Below are 18,332 nucleotides of genomic sequence, written 5' to 3'. Positions count from 1 at the left end.
TCTCAGTCTTCTCTTTTGCAAACTAAACATTCCCAAATCCTGCAACCTTTCCTCATAAGACAGGGTTTGCAGACCGGTCACCATTCTGGTCGCTCTTTTCTGAACTTGCTCCAGTTTGTTGATGTCTTTTTTAAAATGTGGTGCCCAAAACTGGACACAATATTCCAGATGAGGTCTGATCAAAAAGGAGTAGAGGGAAATAATGACTTCACGTGATCTAGACTGTATGCTTCTGTTAATACATCCTAGAATTGCATTTACCTTTTTTGCTGCTGCATCACACTGTTGACTCATATTCAGTCTGTGATCTATTAGTATACCCAAGTCTTTTTTCACATGTGCTGTTGCTTAGCCCTATTCCTCCCATTCTGTATATGCTTTTTTCATTTTTATTGCCCATACGTAGTACTTTGCATTTTTCCCTGTTAAAAACCATTCTGTTAGTTGCTGCCCACTTCTCCAGTTTTTTTATATCTTTTTGAATCCTCTCTCTCTCTTCTCTAGTATTAGCTATCCCTCCTAGCTTTGTGTCATCAGCAAATTTAATCAGTTTACCCACAATTCCTTCATCTGAATCATTGATAAAGATGTTGAACAATACAGGGCCCAGGACAGAGCCCTGTGGTACCCCACTTGAGACATTCTTCCAACTGGATGTGCAGCCATTTACGACCACTCTTTGGGTCCGATCACTAAGCCAGTTATGAATCCACCTAACAGTTGCATTGTCCATTCCATACTTAGTCATTTTTTCAATAAGGATTGTATGAGATACTTTGTCCATTATAATAGGTATAACTTACCACTTTAATCCTACACCAGTGTCAATACTTTTATGGTCCATGCAGATGTGGAAGGTGATGAAGTTCTGTCAATCACCTAGCCATTGAAGAATATCACTGGACTCAGTGGTCACAGTCGTCGTTGTTACCACTAAGAATTGTGAAGATGCTAGAATGATAGGTTTACAAAGGGTAAAAAATGATTAATTATTCATTTTATACCATTCCCTACCCTACTTCTAAAAACATGGAAACCTCCTTTACAACAGAAAGCACTGTACTATACTATGGAGTCTGCGTGAAAGTTGTTGATGTGTTTGAAAGTGTTGGTATTTCATATTGTAGGTTTTATTCATCTAATACAGTTAAGACGTGATGTGGCACGCTGAGTGTGGCACACAGAGGCCACACCTAAACTATAAAGCCCTACAATACTGCCCACGTACAATTTGGAACAAGTGTTCACGTCTGCCAATGATTGCTTTTTAAAACATGGTTTTGTATGTCATTTGGTCTAGGGTGCCCATGTCAGAGCCAATCCTAATGTGCACCCATTTTGATACAAGGCCCCATCATCATTCTAGTGTCCCTTTGATAAATCTGCAAAAGATTACTTTTTGAATTGATCCAACAAGACGTGAGTAAATTGAAATTTAGTACTCTCCATGTAGAATGCAGGCTGCCATCATACCTTCTGGCTTCTGTATACAAGTGATTCTCACTAAATTAGAATATCATCAAAAAGTTAATTTCAGTTCTTCAATGCAGAAAAGTGAAACTCTTATATTATATGGAGTCATTACAAACAGAGTGATGTATTTCAAGTATTTATTTCTGTTAATGTTGATGATTATGGCTTACAGCCAACGAAAACCCAAAAGTCATTAGCTCAGAAAACCAGAACAACAAAAAACACCTGCAAATGCTTTCTAAGTGTTTAAAAAAGGTCCCTTTGTCTGTATCTGTAGTCTCCACCATCATGGGGAAGACTGCTGACTTGACAGATGTCCAGTAGGCAGTGATTGACACACTCCACAAGAAGGGTAAGCCACAAAAGGTCGTTGCTAAAGAAGCTGGCTGTTCACAGAGTGCTAAATCCAAGCATATTAATGGAAAGTTGAGTTGAAGGAAAAAGTATGGTAGAAAAAGGTGCACAAGCAACCGGAATAACCACAGCCTTGAAAGGATTGTTAAGAAAAGGCCATTCAAAAAATTGGGGGACATTCACAAGGAGTGGACAACTGCTGGAGCCACAACACACAGACATATCCAGGACATGGACTACAAGTGTCGCATTCCTTGTGTCAAGTCACTCATGACCAATAGACAACACCAGAAGTGTCTTACCTAGGCCAAGGAGAAAAAGAACTGGGCTGTTGCTCAGTGGTCCATGGTGTTGTTTTCAGATTAAAGGAAATTTTGGATTTTATTTGGAAATCCAGGTCCCAGAGTCTGGAGGAAGAGTGGAGAGGCACACAATCCAAGCTGCTGGAAGTCTAGTGTGAAGTTTCCACAATCAGTAATGGTTTGGGGAGCCATGTCATCTGCTGGTGTAGGTCCACTGTGTTTTATCAAGACCAAAGTCAGTGCAGCCGTCTACCAGGAAATTTTAGAGCACTTCATACTTCCGTCTGCCAACAAGCTTTTTAGAGATGGAAATTAAATTCTCCAGCAGGACTTGGCACCTGCCCACACTGCCAAAAGTACCAATACCTGGTTTATAAACAACAGTATCACTGTGCTTGATTGGCCAGCAAACTCGCCTGACCTTAACCCCATAGAGAATCTATGGTGTATTGTCAAGAGGAAAATGAGAGACACCAGACCCAACAATGCAGACGAGCTGAAGGCTGCTATAAAAGCAACCTGGGCTTCCATAACACCTCAGCAGTGCCACAGGCTGATCACCTCCATGTCATGCCGCATTGATGCAGTAATTCAAGCAAAAGGAGACCCGACCAAGTATTGAGTGCATTTACTGAACATACATTTCAGCAGGCCGACATTTCGGATTTTATAATACTTTTTCAAGCTGGTGTTATAAAGTATTCTAATTTACTGAGATAATGACTTTTGTGTTTTCATTGACTGAAAGCCATAATCATCAACATTAACAGAAATAAACATGTGAAATAGATCACTCTACAATGACTCTATATAATATATGAGTTTCACTTTTTGTATTGAAGAACTGAAATAAATTAACATTTTGATGATATTCTAATTTAGTGAGAAGCACTTGTAGAAAGTACAAACTACAAAAGAAATCAGTCTGATGAGCTCAAAGGAATAATAGTGGTTATGTACTGACCCTAAAAGAGGTGATATGATCACGTTTTTCTAATATTTATTCACTTTTCCTTGGTTATATAGCGCCAAAAATTTTACAGCATTTTGCAGACAGACATCATCATCACTGTCCCCACTGGGCCTCACAATCTAAATTCCTTAACAGTATGTCAGCGTACTATGTGAGGAACCCGGAGTAAACCCACATAAATGTGGCGCCCCTGAGGGTTCAGTCGCCAGAGAGGTACTGCACCTCCTCCTGAGGTGTGGTGCCCCACTGTCACGCCGTGCTCACCTGGGTGCAGGACCTCGGTCCCGACGTCATCTCTTCCGGAGCTGCGGTCACTCCGGGGGTCCCGTAGGGTGCGCACGCGCAGCTCCCGTCCCCGGGCCTCCTCCTACATGTCACGTTTGCGCTTGCGCGCTCCTGTCAGTGCTGTATAGGGCTCGGTCCTCTCTATGGTAATGGAGGACCTGACCCGGAACCTGTAGTGGTCATGTGCTTTCTGGCTAGGTCCTGACCCGGAACCAGTAGTAGTCATGTGCTATATCAGACGACCTCCCCCTAGGGGAGGTGCCTGATTATTGTTGTGCTCCTGGCTTGGTCTGCCGTGTCCCTGCCTGGCTGTGCGCTGTACTCAGGTCCTCTGTCTTGCACTCTGTTGTGCCTCTTGGCACACGCTCTGAATCTGCACTCTGCTTTGTACTTGGTTGTGCCTCCTGGCACACGCTCTGACCCTGTGTTCTGTCTCATACTCGGTTGTGCCTCCTGGCACATGCTCTGACACTGTACTCTGTCTCATACTCGGTTGTGCCTCCTGGCACACGCTCTTACCCTGTACTCTGTCTTATACTCAGTCGTGCCTCCTGGCACACACTCTGATTCCGTGCTCTGTCTTATACTCAGTTGTGCCTCTGGGCACACACTCTGATCCTGTACTCAGTCTCTTACTCTGTTACACCTCCTGGCACACCTGCTGCCTGACTCAGTGCTCTGACGTGCTCCTTGCACGCTTCCTGCTTCACTCACACCCGGACGAACGAAGTCTCTGTATACCACGTGTTCCCGTGTCCACACTTTACACGTTCCTGCAGACACTCTCACCCACTCGTGTCTCCTGTGAGCCGGCCGCCTGGTGCCAGCAGTCGTGGTGCCTCACCCCCTGGGGCTTGCCCCTGACACTCCCTGTATAGGGGGTGGTCTTCACTAGGTCAGCTCGCCCTGGGAGGGTTGGTGTCACGACCCAGAGGGTCCACTCCAGGAGTCGTCACAGTATAATCAGGCCATGGACCCCGCTGGTGCCACCACCTCCATCCAAAAGGAACGGGTGTTCCTACGGGAGAGTCAGACCAGGATTATGGTCTTTTTGAAATCCATGGAGTCTCGTTTGTCGGCCATACAATCCGTTTCTGCCCAGTCCTCGGCCCCGCACCCGATACCGCGCCTCGGCAAGCCACCCCGATATAGCGGGGACCCTAAGTTTTGTCGAGGATTTCTGAACCAATGCCGGTTACATTTTGAGCTTTTGCCGCAGCACTATCCCACTGAGCGCGCCCAAATTGCCTTTATTGTTTCACACTTAGAGGGGGAGGCATTAGCATGGGTGAACCCCCTCTGGGAGCGCAATGACCCACTCGTCTCTCGGCTTTCCACCTTTTTGGACACCTTCCGCAAGGTGTTCGACGAGCCGGGTCGGCTGGCCTCTATCACCGAGTCCCTCTTTAACCTCCATCAGGGTACGCTACCGGTAGGACAGTATGCCATCCGTTTTCGTACCTTGGCCTCCGAACTCGGTTGGAACAACGAGGCTCTCGTAGGGATCTTTTGGCGTGGCCTGTCCAGTCGGATCAAAGACGTACTGGCAGGTCGGGATACTCCCACCTCTTTAGAGGATCTGATCTCACTGGCGACACGCATCGACCTGCGGTTTCAGGAACATGCCCGTGAATTAGCCAGAGAGAGGAGCTCCTCTCCCCTCCTCCGTTCCTGCTCCAAGAAGCCGGGAAACTTCTCCGCCTAGGGTTGATAGGAGAGGCCTCCCTAGGTGTACGTGATTCCTCTCCTCCCCTGCTCGTGTCCGTATTTTTGAATCTCGGTGCCAAGCGTTATTCTGAGGAGGCTTTCCTGGATTCTGGCGCGGAGGGGAATTTTATCACACTCGAGGCGGTTAAAAAATACCAGATTCCTGTCAGATCCCTGGAGACTCCTCGGTCGATTGTTTCGGTCAATGGTACGTCCGTGCTGGAGTCCGTTACCCAGGCCACCGAAGAGATTGAGCTGCAGATCGGAGCCCTGCACCTGGAGAAGATCTCCTTCCTCGTCTTGTCCACCATGTCTCACGCACTTCTTCTAGGCCTCCCTTGGCTACGGACTCATGAGCCAACCCTGGACTGGCGGTCGGGCGAGATACTCCGGTGGGGACCGTTCTGTCAGGAGAAGTGCCTGTTGCCCGTCCGTCTGATGAACTCTGCCGGTCCATCCCCGGCACCTACAGGTCTGCCGTCGGCTTACTGGTCCTTTGCAGATGTTTTCGACAAGAAGGAGGCCGAGACTCTGCCCCCCCATCGGCCATATGACTGTCCGATTGACCTCATTCCTGGTTCTACGCCACCCAGGGGTAGGATATACCCGCTATCCCCTGCTGAGACCCAAGCTATGTCTGACTATATCCAGGAGAACCTTGCTAGAGGTTTCATCCGTAAGTCCTCCTCGCCCGCGGGAGCGGGATTTTTCTTTGTAAAAAAGAAGGACGGCTCCCTCCGTCCTTGCATAGACTACCGAGGCCTGAACAATATCACGGTCAAGAACAAGTACCCATTGCCATTGATCCCGGAGCTCTTTGACCGACTTAGAGGAGCTCGAATTTTCACCAAACTGGATCTTCGTGGGGCCTACAACTTGATCCGCATTCGTTCCGGGGATGAGTGGAAGACCGCCTTTAACACCAGAGACGGTCACTACGAGTACTTGGTCATGCCCTTCGGCCTCTGCAATGCCCCAGCGGTTTTCCAGGAGTTCGTGAATGACGTCTTCCGGGATATGCTGTACTCCTGCGTGGTAGTCTATCTGGATGACATCCTCGTTTTTTCTCCAGACCTCTCCGCCCACAGAAAGAACGTGCGTCAAGTCCTCCAGCACCTGAGGGAGAACCGCCTTTATGCCAAGCTCGAGAAATGTGCCTTCGAGCAAACGTCCCTGCCATTCTTGGGGTACATTATCTCAGAATCAGGTCTATGCATGGATCCGGCAAAAGTGTCCGCCGTCCTCGATTGGCCACAGCCCCATGGGGTGAAGGCAATCCAACGCTTCCTTGGTTTTGCGAACTACTACCGACAGTTCGTTCCTCATTTTTCCTCGTTGGTTCGCCCCATCTCGTCCCTTATCTGCAAGGGAGCTAACCCAAAGGCTTGGCCCTCTGAGGCTGAAGAGGCCTTCCAGTCGTTGAAACAAGCCTTCGCCGCTGCTCCGGCGCTTCACCGACCTGAGGTTAGTAGACCTTTCACTCTCGAGGTAGACGCATCCTCTACTGGGGCTGGCGCAGTCCTTCTGCAGAAATCCTCTTCTGGACGTTTTGTCACCTGTGGCTTCTTTTCTAAAGTATTTTCCTCCACTGAGCAGAACTACTCCATTGGCGACAAAGAGCTATTGGCCATTAAGTTGGCCTTGGAGGAGTGGAGGTACTTACTGGAGGGTGCCATACATCCATTCAAGATCTTCACAGACCATAAGAACCTGGCGTACATCCAGTCCGCACAGAGGCTCAATCCTCGGCAAGCCAGGTGGTCCCTATTCTTCGCCCGCTTTGACTTTGAGCTACATTTTCGGCCCGGCGATAAGAACGTTAGAGCGGATGCGTTGTCAAGATCATTCCTGTCGTCTGATGCAGAGGAAGAACCCTCTCATATCATTGATTTATCCAAAGTAATTACTGTGGCTCCTGTCAAGTTAACCACGTTACCTCCGGGAAGAACCTTTGTGGCTGAGAATAACCGAAAACGAGTGCTAAATTGGGGACATTCGTCCAAGATTGCCGGCCACGTTGGTGTCAAAAAGAATTTGGACTTAATCTCTCGCCATTATTGGTGGCCTTCACTCTCCCAGGATGTTAAAGACTTTGTAGCATCTTGCCCGTCCTGTGCCCAGAACAAGATACCCAGACAACCACCCTCCGGTCTTCTGTTCCCGCTTCCCATTCCGTCGGCTCCATGGCAGCACATAGCCATGGATTTCATTACTGATCTGCCTTGTTCTTCCGGTTGTACTGTGGTCTTGGTGGTTGTAGACCGATTTTCAAAGATGGCTCACTTCATTCCTCTTCCCGGACTACCCTCTGCTCCTGACTTGGCGAAGATCTTCATTTCCCATATCTTCAGGATTCACGGCTTCCCCCAGCACATCGTGTCGGATAGAGGGGTCCAATTCACCTCCCGGTTCTGGAGAGCTCTATGCGGACTCATGAAAGTGTCATTGGATTTCTCTTCCGCCTATCACCCCCAAACCAATGGGCAGGTGGAACGTACCAACCAGATCCTTACATCCTATCTCCGGCATTTTTCTAATGCTCATCAGAATGACTGGGTCGGTCTACTTCCTTGGGCTGAGTTCGCCTACAATAATCACTCCAGTGAATCGTCTACCAAGTCTCCTTTCTTCATCGTCTTTGGACAGCATCTCAATGTGCCTCTACCGGTACTTCCTGTCTCGGGGGTACCTGCTGCCGATTCTCAGTCTGTGGAGTTCTCCAGGGTATGGCAGGAGACCAAAACCGCTCTCGAGAAAGCACGGGACAGAATGAAATTACACGCTGACAAGAGGCGCCTGGACGTTCCTCCATTTCTCCCTGGTGACAAGGTGTGGCTCTCCACCAAATACGTCCACCTTAAGGTACCATCTTACAAACTGGGTCCCCGTTACATTGGTCCTTTTGAGGTCCTCAGGCGGATTAATGATGTTGCTTACAAATTGAAGCTGCCTCCTTCACTCCGTATTCCCAATTCCTTCCATGTGTCTCTCCTAAAACCTGTGGTTCTTAACCGATTTCATCCTTCTCCAGGCCACACACCCCAGCCTGTTGGCTTGGGGGATGAGTTTGAGGTGAATGACATTTTGGCCATGAAGAAGGTAAGAGGGAGAACCATGTTCCTGGTCGATTGGAAGGGTTTTGGCCCCGAGAAGAGGTCATGGGAACCCAGGGAGAATATCCACGCACCCCAGATTTTGTCTAAGTTCCTCTCCAGTTTTAGAAAGAGGGGGCGTAAAGGGGGGGTACTGTCACGCCGTGCTCACCTGGGGGCGGGACCTCGGTCCCGACGTCATCTCTTCCGGAGCTGCGGTCACTCCGGGGGTCCCGTAGGGTGCGCACGCGCAGCTCCCATCCCCGGGCCTCCTCCTACATGTCACGTTTGCGCGCTCCTGTCAGTGCTGTATAGGGCTCGGTCCTCTCTATGGTAATGGAGGACCTGACCCGGAACCTGTAGTGGTCATGTGCTTTCTGGCTAGGTCCTGACCCGGAACCAGTAGTAGTCATGTGCTATATCAGACGACCTCCCCCTAGGGGAGGTGCCTGATTATTGTTGTGCTCCTGGCTTGGTCTGCCGTGTCCCTGCCTGGCTGTGCGCTGTACTCAGGTCCTCTGTCTTGCACTCTGTTGTGCCTCTTGGCACACGCTCTGAATCTGCACTCTGCTTTGTACTTGGTTGTGCCTCCTGGCACACGCTCTGACCCTGTGTTCTGTCTCGTACTCGGTTGTGCCTCCTGGCACATGCTCTGACACTGTACTCTGTCTCATACTCGGTTGTGCCTCCTGGCACACGCTCTTACCCTGTACTCTGTCTTATACTCAGTCGTGCCTCCTGGCACACACTCTGATTCCGTGCTCTGTCTTATACTCAGTTGTGCCTCTGGGCACACACTCTGATCCTGTACTCAGTCTCTTACTCTGTTACACCTCCTGGCACACCTGCTGCCTGACTCAGTGCTCTGACGTGCTCCTTGCACGCTTCCTGCTTCACTCACACCCGGACGAACGAAGTCTCTGTATACCACGTGTTCCCGTGTCCACACTTTACACGTTCCTGCAGACACTCTCACCCACTCGTGTCTCCTGTGAGCCGGCCGCCTGGTGCCAGCAGTCGTGGTGCCTCACCCCCTGGGGCTTGCCCCTGACACTCCCTGTATAGGGGGTGGTCTTCACTAGGTCAGCTCGCCCTGGGAGGGTTGGTGTCACGACCCAGAGGGTCCACTCCAGGAGTCGTCACACCCACTATCCATGTAAGGTGGAGACACCTGACCACACTCCAACAACTGCATCCCACACAACACACTAGTGTAGCAAAGCACCCTTTGGTGGCTCCCTGCTTGGAACACGAAGCGTGCTGGGAGGCGGGTGGAGTTTAGTTTGCACTCAAAAGAGTGGGAAAAGGATAGGATTTGAACAGTTAGTCACAGGAGTCTGACGAGGTCAGTCTGTGAAAGGAGATCCCCTGTGTGGGATGGAGGAAGGAAGTGCTGCAGCCGACCTCAGGGATCTGGGTCCGCTGGCACAGGAAAGGAACATTAATAGAAAGCCTGACTCTCCATAAGAAGGAAAGAATTAGTACGGAACGTGAGGAGAAGAAGAGAACAAGGATCAGGGTTAGAGGAGAACCCTTCTCGACTTCTAAGCGCAAGGCCGGGGTCCGGTCCCCGAGGTTGTATAGATACTAATGATCCTGCAGCAGACACATGGAGGAATAGAAGTAGTGACCACTTTATTCCCACACCACACTTGGGGGCACAACAGCAATGTGTGTGAGCCGGGACTAGGTAGAAGGAGTGCCTGAAGCAGGCTACAGCTGTCTGACGTACAAGTAGAATTCTTAGGAACATCTGACAGGAGGAACTCCAGTGTAACTCAGTACTGTGAGTACTTCACTAAAAGGCGCTAAGAGGGAGACGTTCAGAAAAGGCACATATGTTGGTGGAGTGTTGGAAAGGAGTACTTCATCTTGCCTGGAAGTTGGCTGAGCTCCTGACCCAGAGGACGCGGCACGGATGCGGGCACCTGTATCCACAACAGACTATGACTAAAGCTTTTTAACTACATGCCCCGGTGTCCTCCACTTATTCCTGCATCAAGCTGCCCAGCACTGCTACATCCCTTGCGCCCGACACTACACCATCTAAGTGTCACTTCACTTACTCTGCCCTGGGACTACAGCCCTGCCTGTGGAGGGCTATAACATCATTGCTGCACCACACCATCTGTCACAGAGGATCTGTCTGCAGTGTCGGCTCAACATCTTCATTGCCGAACACCACAGGTGGCGTCACAAATCACTCATAAACTTTATTTCATCACTCAACCCCTTTTACAATGGGCGCTCAGGGCCACTGGCCGGGTCCCCACTGCCGTGACATCTCCCATTGAAGCTCATCGGGCCCGGTACCGAGTACCCCACAGCCCTGGGAGGGCGACCCAACTTGGCGTCACGAACAGGATGACGAAGCCACCGGGTTCTATGTGCCTACGATTTATTGGACTTAAAAATTTGTGGGATTGTGCAAAAGACCCAATTTGATAGACTGTAAAATGAACGCTAAAAATGGCCGCCGGCACGGGGAAGAAGAGCGTGACAATATAGGTGGTCCTAAGAAAAGACCACGAACTGTCCTGGGCCTCCCCTGCCTGAACTTCTATGCAACCGCAACATGGCCCACCCCCGAGGGTTTCGTATACTGGCTTGGTATGGAGGAGTGGGAAGAAGACGCCGCCCTCAGAAGGAGGAACGAGAGCCGGTGGCGGGAAAAGAGTCAAGACAGGAAGAAGGGGAGAACTCCATGATGGAGGACGGGCGGAGGCCAGGAGAACGCGATGGGGAAAAACCATTTGCTCCCAGGTAGCTCCTGCGGGGCATATGACCGCTGCGATACCATCTACAGCGCCCAAATCCACCTCCAAACCGGTGCCGCCACTGAATGCGGCCTGCCGTATATGAGAGTCCTGGAGCAAGCAGTGGAGCAGGGGCTGAGGCCCTACCCGGACCTGGTGTGGCCGCGCATGTCCACCCCGGAGGATTTGGCCGGAGCCAACCCCGCACCAGTAGAGACTCAGCTGCCATCCATCTACCGGACAGCCTCAGGGGTTATGGCTGCCATCGTTCACCCCCTGTACCCATGCAGGAACCGAAGCTCCATCGGGAAGCACCAGGTACAGTCACTGCCCCGACCATGATCCTGGTGTTAGGGACGGCGCCTGTGGAGAGAAATGGTCCAGTGATGGCTCAGGCATCAAGCGACAGCCCCCAAATGGTGCTATCCTGGCAGCAACAGGTAGTGGTACCGTTAACTGCAGTACCACCTGAAATTGAGGAACCACATCCATTGGTACCAATTGCAACTTCTGCAGAATTACAGGCAGCAGAGATAGCACGAGCAGCGGTTGATGTGCTACCTATACAAGCAGATGCCAACCTCACTCCAGGAGAAAAAGAGTACCTGCAATTTGTAAACAATCAACAGGAAAAGGATTCCCAGAAGTTCTTCCCTGGAAGCAGCCCAAGTCAACAGCTTCCAGCACCCCAGGAAGGGAACACCAATACTAAAGGAGAAAATAACTAACTCTGTTACCCAGGAGGGTATTTGCACCATTGTGCTTGTTTTTCTATTTTTCTATTAATTTTTTTGATTATCATGATGTTTCCAGTTTTGTTGCCCAGTTTTGTTGGCAGCGTTTTTCTTATTGAACTGCAGTGATCATGAACTTGGAGTGAATCACAAACTTTATTGTATATAGTTGCACCTCTTTAGGTGCCCTTTCTTGGTTTTACATAAGTCTTTTAAGAATAAGGACTACCTCATTAAGAATAAGGACATTTCAAGACATCTTGGCTGGATGAATGTCTATATTGCATTTATTAATAATGTCTAACAATTTTGATAGAGAAAGTAAATAGTGAATGTTTTATAGGGAAGAGACCAATGCTTTGATATTTGAATAAAGATTTGAAAAACTTGCAGGTGACGAACCCGGCATCAGCGGTTGTCACTTAAGGTTAATAATAGGAAGTAGAAAATGTAAAAGAAGGAATGAAGAAGAAATGTGTTGATGATAATATTTGAAGTGGTAGCGAGTTACTGCCAATAGCACTTTTTGAATTAGGTACTGTATTTAAACAAAGATAGCTAGTTAAAAATTGTTTTGCAATGTTCAAGAAACAGTGCCTCTCATATTGAGAAGATTAGATAAGAATTGTTTATTAAGCATTACAAAAATTTTTGTATGTTCCTGTATTTGTCAACCTTTGTTTTCTTGCAGCCTGCGGACGTGCTGTGTTTAACGGGGGGGTATGTGGCACCCCTGAGGGTTCAGTCACCACAGAGGTACTGCACCTCCTTCTGAGGTGTGGTGCCCCACTATCCAGGTAAGGTGGAGACACCTGACCACACTCCAACAACTGCATCCCACACAACACAGTAGTGTAGCAAAGCACCCTTTGGTGGCTCCCTGCTTGGAACATGAAGCGTGCTGGGAGGTGGGTGGAGTTTAGTTTGCACTCAAAAGAGCGGGAAGAGGATAAGATTTGCACACTTAGTCACAGGAGTCTGATGAGGTCAGTCTGTGAAAGGAGATCCCCTGAGTGGGATGGAGGAAGGAAGTGCTGCAGCTGACCTCAGGGATCTGGGTCCGCTGGCACAGGAAAGGAACATTAATAGAAAGCCTGACTCTCCATAAGAAGGAAAGAATTAGTACGGAACGTGAGGAGAAGAAGAGAACAAGGATCAGGGTTAGAGGAGAACCCTTCTCGACTTCTAAGCGCAAGGCCGGGGTCCGGTCCCCGAGGTTGTATAGATACTAATGGTCCTGCAGCAGACACCGGAGGAATAGAAGTAGTGACCACTTTATTCCCACTTTATTTATTCCTAGCCGGGACTAGGTAGGAGTCCCCGAAGCAGGCTACAGCTGTCTGACGTACATGTAGAATTCTTAGGAACATCTGACAGGAGGAATTCCAGTGTAACTCAGTACTGTGAGTACTTCACTAAAAGGTGCTAAGAGGGAGACATTCAGAAAAGGCACATATGTTGGCGGAGTGTTGGAAAGGAGTACTTTATCTTGCCTGGAAGTTGGCTGAGCTCCTGACCCGGAGTGTTATGATGAGTCACCGAAGGAGGAAAAAACAAAATACCAGCTAAGTCCAGAAAAACCAGAGAGGTTGGCAGCTATCGGATTGCAGACCCCTGAACCTATCCAAATCAACTAGCAGTAGCCGTGGGGGGTTCCTACGGTGCCCTAGACCCCTCGATCACAGCCGGAGAACTACATAGCCTAAAGAAAGAAAGGGGAAAAACTAAACTGCCCCAGAGCAGACCCCAAAGCAATAGGCAGCCCCCAATATATAATGACGGTGAAGCAAGATGAAAACACTAACACAGATAGAAAGATAGGTTGAGCAAATGATGGGGCCCAAGCTAACTACATAGGACAGGATAGGAAAGCTGCTGTCTGCCATCCACAAAAACCCTATCAAAATGAGCCAACCGACTGATAGGAAAAACAGGCCCTGAAGTCGCTAGGCTTCAAAAGACTATATCAGTACTCAGGTATATTCTGAAGACAGAGCAAAAGATCAACAGATCAGAGACAAAATGGAATTCAGCTCACCCCCGGCCGGGGATGGCAGAACTCCCAAAAAACAAGGCAAAACAAAAACAAAACTGAAGAGTACAAAGCAGAGCAGGAAAATCACCAGCCAGGAAGAAGGGCGTCGGCAGCCTTATATCCAGTCCTCAATTCCAGCCACCCAGTCATCATCTAGCTGCCCAGGTGTTTGGTAATCAGCCTCACTACCTTCCTTCACCAGAGGAGGGAGTTCATCAGACCTCAATGGTGAAGGGAAAAATGAACTCACAACAGTACCTCCCCCTTGAGGAGGGGTCACCAAACCCTCATCCATGCCACCAGGGTGATCCGGGTGAGCCCGATGAAAGGCACGCACCTATCTTTCGGCATGAATATCAGAGGCAGAGACCCTGGAATTATCCTCCTGACCATAACCCTTCCACTTAACCAAATACTGGAGTCTCCGTCTAGCCAGACAGGAATCCAGTATCTTCTCTACCTCATATTCCATGTTACCTTCAACCAATATAGAGTCAGGAGGTGCCACCACAGGAACTACTGGTTCAACAAACCTCTTCAACAAGGACTTATGAAACACATTATGAACTTTAAATGTGACAGGAAGAGCCAACCGAAAAGAGACCGGATTAATAATCTCCAAAATCTTCTAAGGTCCAATAAATCTAGGCTTAAGCTTAGGAGAAGCCACCTTCATAGCGATATTTTTTTATGACAACCAAACCATATCACCCACCTTAAACTGGGGACCAACGGTCCTATGCCGGATGGAAAACCGCTGGGCCTTTTCCTGGGAGAGAGACAACTTATCCACTACTTGGTCCCAGATCTGGTGCATTCTCTCCACCACAGTGTCAACACCTGGGCAGGCAGAAGGCTCCACCTGCCCTGAAGAAAATCGAGGGTGAAAACCAAAGTTACAAAAAAAAGGTGACATCAAAGTGGCAGAACTAGCTCTATTATTTAAAGCAAATTCGGCCAAGGGCAAAAATGAAACCCAATCATCCTGATCGGCAGAAATAAAACATCTCAAATACGACTCCAAAGTCTGGTTTGTTCTCTCCATCTGCCCATTGGTCTGAGGGTGAAACGCAGAGGAGAAGGACAACTGAATTCCCAGCTTGGAACAGAAAGTCCTCCAAAATCTAGACACAAACTGAACTCCTCTGTCAGATACAATGTTCTCAGGAATCCCGTGCAAGCGAACCACCTGTTGCAAAAACAGGGGCACCAATTCTGAGGAAGATGGCAACTTAGGGAGTGGTACAAGATGGACCATCTTAGAGAATCTATCACAAATCACCCAAATAACAGTCAATCTCTGAGAGACAGGCATATCACAGATAAAATCCATTGAAATATGGGTCCATGGCCTCCTGGGCACCGGCAAAGGCATCAACAAGCCACTAGAACGAGAACAAGGTTTAGACCGGGAGCAAGTCCCACAGGACTGCACAAAATTCCTGACATCATGAGACAAGGCGGGCCACCAAAAAGACCGACTCACCAGATCTCTAGTACCAAAAATACCTGGATGACCAGCCAATGCAGAGCAATGAACTTCAGACATCACTCTCTTCCTCCACTGGTCAGGAAAATACAACTTTCCACTGGGACAATGCTCAGGTTTGTCCTCCTGAAACTCTTCCAGAGCACGTCTCAAATCGGGCGAGATGGCAGAAAGAACTACCCCCTCGCCTAAGATGGTAGCAGGCTTAGTCACAACAGGAGAATCAGCAAGGAAACTCCTAGAGAGGGTGTCTGCCTTGACATTCTTAGTGCCTGGAAGAAAAGAGACCACAAAATCAAAACGTGTGAAAATCAAGGCCCACCTAGCCTGTCTAGGATTCAAGCGCTTGGCCGACTCCAGGTAAATCAAATTCTTGTGGTCAGTAAGGACCACGACTTGGTGTTTGGCTCCCTCCAACCAATGTCTCCACTCCTCAAATGCCCATTTCATGGCCAACAGTTCCCGATTCCCTACATCATAGTTACGTTCGGATGGGGAGAACTTTCAGGAAAAGAAAGCACAAGGATTCATTTTAGATGTCACAGGATCTTTTTGGGACAACACCGCTCCTGCACCAATCTCAGAAGCGTCCATCTCCACCTGAAACGGGAGTGAGACATCAGGTTGCCGCAAAACCGGAGCAGAAGTGAATCTTCGCTTCAGCTCCTGAAAGGAAGAAACAGCCTCCGGAGACCAATTCAGCACATCAGCACCCTTCCTAGTCAAATCCGTCAATGGCTTGGCAATACCAGAAAAATTAGCTATACATTTCCGATAAAAATTAGCAAAACCCAAAAACTTCTGGAGGGCCTTCAAAGAAGTGGGCTGAACCCAATCATAAATGGCCTGTACCTTGGCCGGGTCCATTTCAATAGTTGACGGAGACAAAATAAATCCCAAAAATCAAATCCTCTGTACCCCAAAAAGGCATTTCGATCCCTTGACATACAGGGAATTCTCCCTCAAAATCCGGAACACAGTCCGAACATGTTCCACATGAGAGTCCCAATTTTTGGAGAAGATCAAAATATCATCCAGATAGATAATCAAAAATTTATCCACAAAGTCTCGAAATATATCGTTCATGAAGCACTGGAAGACTGAAGGGCCATTAGTGAGCCCAAAAGGCATCACCAGGTACTCAAAATGTCCCTCCGGAGTATTAAACGCCGTCTTCCATTCATCCCCATGCTTAATTCGAATAAGATTATACGCCCCCCTGAGGTCAAGCTTGGTAAACCAGCAAGCACCTTTAACTCTGGAGAATAGATCAGAAATCAGGGGTAACGGATACTGATATTTAACAGTAATTTTGTTGAGGGCACGATAGTCAATACAAGGCCTTAATGAACCATCCTTTTTAGCCACGAAAAAAAAGGGTGAAGAGGATGGTCTAATATGACCCTTCTCCAATGCCTCCTTAATATAGGATCGCATAGCCTCGTGCTCGGGTACAGATAAATTGAAAAGCCAACCCTTGGGGAATTTACACCCCGGGTTCAGCTCAATTGCACAGTCATAACTCCTATGAGGAGGCAAAGACGCAGACTCATTCTCACTAAATACATCATAAAAGTCAGCCAAATAGTCAGGAACATCATGCGACTGGGGAGAGGTGGAGAAAACAGGAGCATCACTAAGGGCACACCGACAACCCCAACTCACCACAGACAAAGATTTCCAATCCAGAACTGGATTATGGATTTGCAACCAGGGAAACCCAAGAACAATGGTATCATGCAAATTATGCAACACCAAAAATCTGCAATTTTCTTGATGGTCTGGGGTGACCCGCATTACCACCTGGGTCCAAAACTGAGGTTTATTCTTCGCCAAAGGAGTAGCATCAATACCCCTCAAAGGGATAGGCGTCCGCAGAGGTGTCATATGAAATCCACAACGTTTAGCAAAATCCAAGTCCATCAGGTTCAGAGCTGCTCCTGAATCCACAAAAGCCTTGGCGGAAAATGTGGACAGGGAGCAGATCAGAGTAATTGCCAGAAGAAACTTAGGTTGAACACCACCCACAGAAAACGTGTGTGCACAACGTTTCTCTCGTTTAGGGCAGACAGAAATAATATGCGAGGCATCGCCACAAAAAAAACACAGCTTATTACGCCTTCTGAACTCCTGACGTTGCGCCCTAGACAAAACTATATCACATTGCATAGGTTCAGACATTTGTTCAACAGGTGGCAACATCTCTCGTGTAGTTTTGCGTTCACGTAAACGCCGATCCACCTGAATGGCTAATGACATAGAATCGTCAAGACCAGAGGGAACAGGAAATCCCACCATAGTATCTTTTACAGTTTCTGACAAACCCTTCCGAAAGAGGGCTGCCAAGGCACCATCATTCCAGGTAGTAAGGACCGCCCACTTTTGGAATTTTTGACAGTACAACTCTGCCGAATCCCGACCCTGGCTTAATGCCAACAGGGTCTTTTCAGCCTGATCAATAGCATTAGGTTCATCATACAACAACCCCAAGGCTTGAAAAAATGCGTTCACATTATTCAGAATAGGATCATCAGGTTTCAAAGAAAACGCCCAATCCTGGGGATCGCCGCGCAGCAAAGAGATGACAATTTTAACCTGCTGCGCGGAGTTCCCCGATGAGTTAGGCTTCAAGGCAAAAAATAATTTACAATTATTCTTGAAATTCAAGAATTTAGACCGATCCCCAAAAAACACATCAGGAGTAGGAATCTTTGGTTCAGCAGCATGTGAATGAGCAAGATAGGCGGAAATTCCCCGCACTTCAGCAGCGAGCTGCTCCACACGATCAGACAATTGCTTCATCTCCATTGAGAGAAAAATTCCCCCTACGGCCTCAGAGATATAGAGGAAAAAATATGCACACAAAAAAAAAAAAATTCTGACACTTTTTTTCCTTATTTTTTTTTTTTTTTTTTTTACAATTCTCTCCTGCTATTGAGTACCCTAGGATCTGCGGTATGGCTGGTGATTCTGTTATGATGAGTCACCGAAGGAGGAAAAAACAAAATACCAGCTAAGTCCAGAAAAACCAGAGAGGTTGGCAACTATCGGATTGCAGACCCCTGAACCTGTCCAAAACAACTAGCAGTAGCCGTGGGGGGTTCCTACGGTGCCCTAGACCCCTCGATCACA

At 48.3% G+C, this 18,332-nt stretch overlaps 2 protein-coding genes across 4 annotated transcripts in view; one reads left to right on the top strand and one right to left on the bottom strand.

The window, feature by feature from the left end:
* The window catches only part of ANO3 (anoctamin 3), a 1,013,249-nt gene that overhangs the window by 926,250 nt on the left and 68,667 nt on the right, over positions 1-18,332 (top strand). The gene's annotated exons all lie outside the window — the stretch shown is intronic.
* Positions 1-18,332, bottom strand: part of MUC15 (mucin 15, cell surface associated) — a 52,669-nt gene that overhangs the window by 31,688 nt on the left and 2,649 nt on the right. The window contains exon 2 of one of the 2 annotated variants that reach the window (XM_073573876.1): positions 804-951. The exons of the other annotated variant lie outside the window; for it this stretch is intronic. The gene's annotated coding sequence lies outside the window, so the exon portion shown is untranslated. The remainder of the gene's footprint in view (positions 1-803; positions 952-18,332) is intronic. 2 annotated transcript variants of the gene reach the window in all.

Source organism: Dendrobates tinctorius, unplaced genomic scaffold (assembly GCF_039654945.1).
Source record: "Dendrobates tinctorius isolate UK_male_01 unplaced genomic scaffold, ASM3965494v1 ptg000037l, whole genome shotgun sequence".
NCBI classification, from domain to species: Eukaryota; Metazoa; Chordata; class Amphibia; order Anura; family Dendrobatidae; genus Dendrobates; species Dendrobates tinctorius.
This window is presented reverse-complemented; position numbering and strand designations above follow the sequence as displayed.